Source organism: Mirounga leonina, unplaced genomic scaffold (assembly GCF_011800145.1).
Source record: "Mirounga leonina isolate KUSES-001 unplaced genomic scaffold, KU_Mleo_1.0 Mir_150, whole genome shotgun sequence".
Taxonomy (NCBI): Eukaryota; Metazoa; Chordata; class Mammalia; order Carnivora; family Phocidae; genus Mirounga; species Mirounga leonina.
In genome coordinates, this window is record NW_023270374.1 from 19,984,726 (window position 1) to 19,994,358 (window position 9,633).

Consider the following 9,633-nt stretch of genomic DNA (forward strand, 5'->3'; position numbering starts at 1 on the left):
CCCTCTTCCTTCCTTCCTTCCTTCCCAGTTCGGGGACCCCCACCCCCACCCCCACATACACCACATACAGTGGGGTGTACTCTTTTGCGTTTGGCTTCTGTCACTTAATAATGTAATGTCTGCAAGATTCATCCATGTTCCGTGTTCCAGTAATTTGTTCCTTTTATTGCTGAGTGGTATTCCGTTGCATGAATAAACCGCAATGTGATTATCCACTCAGCTCTTGAGGGACACTTGAGTTTTTTCCAGATATGGGCTATTCTGAAGAAGCTGCTATGAACCTTTGGGTACAAGTCTTTGAGTGGATGTATGTTTTCATTTCTCTAGGATCAATCATCCTGCTATGAGTGGGATTTCTGGGCCATATGTTTAACTATTAGAAACTGCCCAGCACTTTTCAAAGTGGAGGAACCAAGTGAAATAAGTCAGATAGAGAAAGAGAAATACTGTATGGACTCACTGATATGGGGAATCTAAAAAGGACAAACTCAGAGAAACGGAGTAGAGCGTTAGTTACCAGGGGGTGAGGAGTGAGGGAAATGGGCATGAACTTCCAGTTATATGATGAACAAGTTTGGGAGTCTAGTGAACAGCATGGTAATTACAGCTAATAAATCCTGTTTATATTGTATATTTGAAAGTTGCTAAGACTGTAGATCTTAAATGTCCTCCCCACAAAAAAGAAATGGTAATTATGTGACGGGATGGAGGTGGTAGCTCACACTATGATGGCAATAATTTGCAATATATGAGTGTGTCAAATCAACACCTTGTACACCTTAAACTTACACCATCGTATATGTCAATTACATTTCAATAAAGCTGGAATAAAAAAGTGGTTTAACCACTTCTTACTCTGGCCAGCAGAATGGGAGAGCTAGGAGTGCGTTTTTTTGTTTTGTTTTGTTTTAGAGAGAGAGCCCACGGAGCGCAAGCAAAGTGTGGAGAGGGAGAGGGAGAGGGAGAGAATCTCAAGCACACTCCCCGTTGAACATGTTGCCTGATGTGGGGCTCAATCTCATGACTGTGAGATCATGACCTGAGCCGAAATTAAGAGTCAGATGCTTAACCGACTGAGCCACCCAGGAGGCCCTAGGAGTGTGTTTCGATGTGCCTCAACCCCATTTAATTTTTAGATTTCAATTTAAATACCAACTCCCAATTTATTTATTTTTTTAAAGATTTTATTTATTTATTTGAGAGAGAGAGTGAGAGAGAGAAAGAGCACAAGAGGGGGGAGCGGGAGAGGGAGAAGCAGACTCCCTGCCAAGCAGGGAGCCCGACGTGGGACTCGATCCCGGGACTCCAGGATCATGACCTGAGCCGAAGGCAGTCGCTTAACCAACTGAGCCACCCAGGCGCCCCCCAACTCCCAATTTAAAACACAGATCCCCTTTACTCATGCATGCAGCTCATCATATGTGAGATTTTTTTTAAAAAGATTTATTTATTTATTTTAGAGAGAAAGAGAGGGGGGGCATGGGTGGGGAAGGGGCAGAGGGAGAGAATTTCACTCAGACTCTGTGCTGAGCGCAGAGCCTGATGTGGGGCCTGATCTCACAACCCATGAGATCATGACCTGAGCTAAAACAAGGAGTCAGACACTTAACCGACTGAGCCATCCAAGCGGCCAACATGTGAGATTAATTAAAGAATCATATTCAGGGTTCAAGTCTGTCTCCACCACTGACCTGCTCTAAGCTCCCCTACTGTGGGCCCCATCACCGCACCCCCGAGGGCTGGCATGGATACCCAGCACACAGAAGCGGCTCTGTAAGTGTGTTTCCTAGCAGGCTAGCCGGTGGGTGGAGCCCGGAGGCCTGGGAGCCCAGGAGGGTTCACTGTGTTCTGTTCTCTGGGGGTCACCCTCTTTCATTTCTCAATGCTGTTGTGCTACTCACAGTCTAGTCTAGTGTTACCCCGGGCTGCGTGCAGTGCCCACACCTGCCACTTCTTTCTAGACCTTGAAGTCTTTGGGCTTCATCCTGGCCCGCTTCTCTCACTCTTCATTGGCTCTGCCTAAGTATCATCTCCAGTGTCCCTGGGAACAGCTAATTGTCCCTCTTGCAAGCTCCCATAGCAGCCTCACAGGCCCCTTCCAGCTTCTGATGCTTCCCCATCACTGTGGATGGTGTGCATCCCAAAGTGATAGATCCTAAGAGTTTGGTAAATTTCATTATTGCTTAGATTTCCCTCATAGCATTCAGGAAGGTTTTGTTAGAAAGCATGAATGATCATCCTTTATATACTCTGGGGACAGCTACTGAAATAAATTCTGCCCTTAAACTAAACGACTCTACTGTGTAATAGGTGAGTGACCTTAGGCCCGCATGGGCCTGAGTCCCTATGGCAGAGAGACACTGCTGGAGTCCCAGAGCCATGACATTTGCTGGAGTGGGAGGAATTCGGGGGGGCTCCAGCATCCCCCTCGGGAGGAGAAGTGGGTGAGGCAGCGGGTGAGGGCCAGGTAGCCGGACATGAAGCAAGATCCACATGAGTCACCTCAAACTCACCACGCGCCAAACTCAACCTCTTCGTCCCCCTGGGGGTTCTCGCAGCTCTGACTGCCCGCGCCTACGCCCCACCCAGCAGCTAGAGCCGGCTTTCTAAAGGCAAGCCCGCTGTGGCAGTCACCTTCCTAACGCCCTTCAGTCAGTCGGTTCTCTCTCTTCCCTTCACCCTCGCACCTCAAGGGTGCTCCACGGATGAGCAGTACCAGCATCACCTGTGAGCTCGTTTGAACTGCACCATCTCCGGCCACCCCAAACCTGCTGAAGAAGCATCTGCATTTGCCCAAGATCTCCAAGGAACTCGTGTGCCCACTTGAGACGTGCTGCCCTATAGGACACAGGACCCGTAAGAAGGAACCGCTGCTGATCTTGCCCCTGGCACTCTCCAGCCTGGCATCACTCCCCCCCCACATCCCTGCGGGGAAACTGAGTGCCTTGCAGCCCCTGGAATAGACCAGTCTTTTTTTTTTTTTTTCTTTCTTTTTTTGCATGACATTGCCCCTTTCCAGTCTTCTCCCCTGGGTACCCACATCCATCCTTTCAGACTCGCCCTCTCTGGAGACTGTCTTACTGGTGCTCAGGGCTCGCACAAGGCATGGTCAGCACCCCGAAGGCAAGGCGGTGGCTCGTTCCCTCACTGCTGTCTCTGCAGAGCTCTGTGCACGGTCATGCCCGTGATAGCACGTCCATGACGATCTGCCACGTGATCCTGAACTCCAGCGGCCGCCACCCCAGGGGCCACGGGTGGGGAGAGAGATCAGAGGGCAATCTTCAACCCATCTAGAGCACCGCCCCCCACTTGAAATGACTTCAGCTGTGACTTGGGAGGGCTATCAACACTGTCGGGGGAATGAATGAATCTGTGTAAAGGTGACGTGGCAAACAGTTGAGTATGCTGTGCTGGAGCCAGTCACGCAGTCTCCCCGGGAGCGACTGCCCCCATGTCTTCCACTTCCAGCAGCAACTACGAGCACTAGCCGCTCAGAATTAGCAAGGTGCATTAATCATGTTTATTTTCTGGATATCATGAAGTTTTGATATCTTAAAAAAAACCTTTCTGATGGGGGAGAGACTGCCCTCCCAGGGCCAGCCAGTTCTTAGAGACAGCAAAGGGCTCAGCTGGGAGCTTGCCGCTGAGATGCGAGGTCATCAATCCGGAGCCCATCTCCTACGTCCAGGCGCCCTGGGAGGTGGTATTCCTCTACTTTCACCAGCCAGCCCGAGTACCAGAGACTAGAGACCACCACGATAGCCCAAAGCCCACTGAAATGATTCACTCTAGCTTCACTCTGTCTTGCCCTTCCTGAGGAAACCGCAGGCAAGCCTTCTGACCTAGGCTCTCCCCTGTTCCTACCGCTGCCTTTTGACCCAAGCCTGGGGTTCCTCCCACCGCCCTGCGTGAGGAGCCATGCTTCTCACTTCTAGGGGGATTGTGAGTCACATTAAACTTGTCTTCAAATGGCATTGACCTCTTCATGTTGTCACTCAGTCAGCTTTATAAATTAAGACCAGGGCACAGGGTACTGGAACTGGGCAAATGGTACACACCAGATCCCCCCCAAGATCCCAGAGACCTGGCATAGCAGCAGTGTGTGTGTGTGTGCGTGCATGTGTGTGCACCCCAACAGCAGGGCGTTCTTGCCCAGCAGCAGAGCTCCAGCACAGGGTAGATCGACACACGGTAGGAACTCAATAAATGTTGGTCAAATGAAGGCATGGATTCACTCACAAAATGCCCAAGACGAGACAAAGAAAGACATTAGCTAAAATGTTGAATGTAAGTTAGGAGCTGAGATAGTGCCCAGAGCAAAAAGTATCTGTAATCCTAGGTAAAAACCATCTACTAAGGCAAAGGGCCAATGGCCTTGAAATATAGACGTGAAGCCTCCCGAGACAGGGTCAGGTCCTGCCCTGAGTGAGTCTGGCAGCTGGACTTCTGGAACATCCAACTGCACAGATCAGTGCTCCCCAAGTTGAGTGGGAGCAGGTTTGCAGACCACAGTAATTTTGAAATTCTAGGAGGAAATTTTTAGAATCTGTTCTTGTGACAAGGAGCCCAGAAAAGTCCTTTAACTTTGGATGGGTGGAGGTCCCTCCACGCTTTGGCTATGCCATGTGAGCCAAAAGCTGAGGAAAACCCACTGACCCTTTGTCTCCTGCTCCCCTTTGTTTTTTTTCCCCGGGGGAGCAGAGTTGATGGTGGGGTTTGGCTTAGGCACAGGGAGGGATAAATGACATTTAAGAGACACTAAAAGGGGGCACCTGGTGGCTCAGTTGGTTAAGCGTCTGCCTTTGGCTCAGGTCATGATCCTGGAGTCCCGGGATCGAGTCCCACGTCAGGCTCCCTGCTTGGCAGGGAGTCTGCTTCTCCCTCTGACCTTCCCCCTTCTCATGTGCTCATACTCTCTCTCTCAAATTAAAAAAGAGAGAGAGAGACCCTAAAAGGGTTGTGGACACAATTTCAATGTGTGTGTGTATGTGTGTGTGTGTGTTTTCCCCACACATCTAAGCAATTCTCCAATACAGTTGGGTGTCCTCTAATTCTCTTTTTCCCCCAAGTTTTTATTTAAATTCTGGGTGTCGTATAATTCAACTCAGTTCTGACCCTAGTACTGTCAGATCACACAGGTTAAGGGCTCAGTCCTCCGAGACTGCCCCCCCCCCTTAGATACCAATTCTAAGTCTAGGGTGTCACCTGTGTTTCTGACTGGCTGGCTATAGACCGGAGGTTTCAATGACCCCTTCTTGAGTTCGATTAATTTATTAGAGTGGCTCACAAAACTCGTGTTTATTATAAAAGAATATAACTCAGGAACAGACAGAAATGATGTATAGGACAAGGTATAGGAACAGATCATGTAGTCTCCTTACTCTCTCGGAGAGCACAACTGTCCCCAAATTTCCACGTGTTCACCAACCTGGAAGCTTCCCGAACGCGGTCTTTTTTGTTTTTTATGGAGGCTTCATTACCTGGGCACAACTGATGAACTCATTGGTTATTGGTGATTGGTTCAGCTTCCAGTCCCTCTCCTCTCCCCATAAATCAGAGGGTGGGACTCAAAGTTCCAAACTTCTAGTCTTGGTTGTTTCACCTGGCAACAAGCCCCTATCCTTGGGTGCTCTCCAAGTCACCTCATTAACATAAACTCATGAAGGTGCTGGTGATTAATAACAAGACACCCATTTCACCTTTATGGCTGTGAAGCGATTTCAGGAGCTGAGGACAAGAGATCGAGTGTTATGACAAAAGATGCTTCCACCCATCTTATTGCTCAGCAAATTCCAAGGGTTTGCAGAGCTGTGAGCTAAGAACCATGGATAAAGGGGTGCCTGGGTGGCTTAGTCGTTAAGCGTCTGCCTTCAGCTCAGGTCATGATCCCAGGGTCCTGGGATCGAGCCCCACATCGGGCTCCCTGCTCCTCAGGCAGCCTGCTTCTCCCTCTCCACTCCCCCTGCTTGTGTTCCCTCTCTTGCTGTGTCTCTCTCTGTCAAATAAATAAATAAAATCTTAAAAAAAAAAATAAAAAGAACCATGGATGAAGATCAAATACATATGAGAAATGTATTTTGGTCATCTAGATGACTAAATACGTATTTCCTAGAAACCACAATGTTGCAGATGTTATAACTCCCTCATTTTGTTCTTGATTGCTAAGTAGCTCTGAGTTAAAACAGTTAAAACAATTAGAAACCCTATTTATGGATTTGGAAATTCAAGTACAACACAGTTGATATGGGAATTGGCTAACCAGTTTTAGTATACGTGCTGCCGAAGCAAGCACAAGGGAATTGGCTAACCAGGACCCTACCCTGGACCCTTCCCTCTGCTTAGTCCTTGAAATTCCCTTTGGTGTTGAAGGTCGTTTCTTAAGCCTGGAGCTCTGGGGACATAACTCCTCACCCTGTTGAACGCTGACGGCACCTCTGACGAGCCCATGTGTGTAATTCTCTCTCCCAGGCCCTTGCCTTCTCCTCTAACCTCCCACCCCCTCCCACCTCCCTCCATCCAGGGAGACCAGCTGTGTTAGGTCCTCTGACCCTGACTTGTTTCTAGCTTCCTCAAGTTCCTCTCTGGCTTTCTGCCAACTTCCTTCCACACTTTATAGCTAAGCCTGCTGGAGTTAAAGCAATCCATATTGTTTAAGAAAGCAATGCTTTCCCACAGAAAGGTTTCCATTAAAATAAGATCTGGAAATTCCAGGGGCTGACCAGGTGGGTGGGTGGAGATAAGAAATTCAGACCAGAGTAGGGGAAGCATCTTGAGGAGGAGTATTGAAAGCTAAGCTCTTTGGCGGGGGTGGGGTGGGGTGGGGTGGGGGTGGGGGTGGGGGGTCAGCTCTGGACTGGGTGCAGCCACCAGGGAGGTCCCTTTAGAAGGCAAATGGTCAGTACATGGGACCTCTTTCAGTCTGAGGCCTCCCACGGGCCCAGGTGAAGCCTCCCACTTGCCAAGGGGGACAGCTGAGTCCATTGAGTAGGCTTTGAGTGGTCTGGAAGGGGCTTGGAGATGTCCCAAAGACAGAGTGCCTTATTCCCATTTTGCTTGCAATGTTTGATTTATTCTCATTCTGCAGGTGCCGGTCATTCCCAGGGACATGGGAGTTTGGTTCCCTTCCCTTCCACAGGGGGAACCTGGGTGCCCAGCTGTAACGGGTCTGCTGCAAGCGTGAGGGTAGGAGGAGTCGTCGGGGCTGATGGCATGGTCTCGGGGCCGAATGAGCAGGTACCCAGCCACTGGCACGAGTTGGGTTTGCCAGGGGCCTCTGCACTTCAGCGGAGCGCTGTCTGAGCTTCCAGCTGGGGAAGCTGAAACTTGCCAGGCACCGTAGGGTGTCCTTGTCCAGCCATATATGGCGCATGAAGAAAACACGGTGGGTGGAAATGCAAGACGTGACCAAACCGGGAGGTATGAAGTAATTCCGGGGGGCGCCTGATGCCACGGGCCAGCGCGCCAAGCCCGTCGCTGTGATCAGGAAACTTGCGGTAGAGTGTAAGGAGCTCAAGACAAACTCACAGCCACGACCTGGGACGAACCTCGCTAGGGCCCCAGGGTGGGGTTTCTAAATGTTGCCAAACGCATCCTAAGCAAGACGGGGTGTGAAGGCTCCGAGAAGAGGCTGGCCCGCCGCCAGAGCCCCGAAGGGAGGAAGCCGTGGGCTACTTGAACATTGCACCTGACGACCCCAGAGCTCATGCACACTGGAATGCGGGGCATTTACTACGGATGGATAAAAAGGGATTAAAAAGGCAAGGACTGAACATCACCCCACGCCTCCCTGGCCCGCGGGAAGCGCGGAGTTGTGCAAATATACTACCCTCTGAAGCCCCAGTATGCACAGCCTGCTTTCCCTGCTTCTCACCTGGATGTTCTGGGCCCCAAACCAGGTTTAGGATGGGAGTTGCTAACAGTTTGGGGATTTTCAAATGGTCCTTGTGGTCAGAAATTACTTGGGAGGATTTGGGTGTGCTGTGTGCAAAGGGGAGAAGGTGCTCGAGCAGCATTTGCAGAAGAGGCGGCTTCTTACACTTGAAAGACCTAAAACCCCTTAGAGGTTAGCGCCACGGCGGCAGGCGGGACCGAGAACAGCTCCAGCGACGCAAGAACGTAATCTAGTCACATCTAGAAAAATTTAAATTGTTTAAATTTGAACGAGTCCACAGAAATAAAAGGCACACATTGCAAGGCTGTATGTACATGGATGTTTATTGTTTGCAGTGGCAAAAAACTGAGGCTACCTGAAGGTCCGTCAACAGGAAGCAATGGAATCAACCAGGGTCCATCTGGACTATGGAGTATTAATTACACAGCAATCTAGTATATGTGTTGCCGAAGTGAGCACTAATTACACAGCAATCTAAAAGGACAATTGTCGTTAGCTAACCAGCTAACTGTTGAACTGGAAAGAGTTTCATGATGCAGCATTAAGTTACAGAGGCAAATTGCTGAGGGGTAAATGTGATATGTACAATTACCGTATTTTTAAAAGGAGCAATCAATTTTTTTTTTAAAAGAAACCCTCCCTTATATACCTAAGCACGGTGAAAACGGGGAGGCTACAGATCAGGCAGGAAGGAGGGGGTGGGTTGGGGGAGGCAAGAACTAAAACATCATAGAAAAATGAAAAAAGCATCGAATAAAGTTCTATAAAATAAAGAGACTATTTGGAATATGAAAGCTCATCTATAGTACTATTGCAAATATGTACATTTGTATATGCAAATGGGGAAGGCCTAGGAGGTAAGAGGGCAGACTGAAAACTCCGACTTGATCAGATACTGGGATGGGGGCAACGTGGTGTTCTGGATTTCTATTGTAATTTGAATGTCACTTTTATAATGAACACATTTTGAAAAGTCAACACTTGGAGGGGACAAGAAAGCAAGGGTTGGTGAAGTTATTCACCTTTAAAACGTCCGTATCAAGAATAATTCAGACGTGCCTCACAATGTCCTGCACATAGTAGGCGCTCGGCCAGCCACCTTTGGCTAACGTGAGAAACCAGACTCACACAGACTCCCCTGGACCTCATAATTTGTAAACAGCGTCAAGGTTGTTCAAGCATGTGTAGTCTCAGTTAAAGCTTCATGATTAATTTGGCATTTGAATCACCATATACAAATGTCCTTCATGCCCCACTTAAATCTGGTTTCTGGAACTGTTAATGAAATGAGAAAAGACAGCAATTATAGAAAATGTACTATATCATTGCCTGTTTGCCTAAGAAATGAAGTCATTTTGCTTATGTGGCTGTGTGTGCCCTTTTGGTTAAACTCAGCAGAGCTGGACTGAAATTTCAACATCAGCTTACAGGTAGTTGTCTTTCTTTCTTTTTTTTTAATTTAATTTTTATTTATTTAATTGACAGAGAGAGAGAGAGACAGACAGTGTGAGAGGGAACAAAAGCAGGGGAAGTGGGAGAGGGAGAAGCAGACTTCCCGCCGAGCAGGGAGCCTGACGCGGGGCTCGATCCCAGGATCATGACCTGAGCCGAAGGCAGACGCTTAACGACTGAGCCACCCAGGTGCCCCAGTTGTTTTTCTTTCTTTTTCTCTTTCTTTCTTTCCTTCTTTTTCTCTCTTTCTTTCTTTCTTTCTTTCTTTCTTTCTTTCTTTCTTTCTTTCT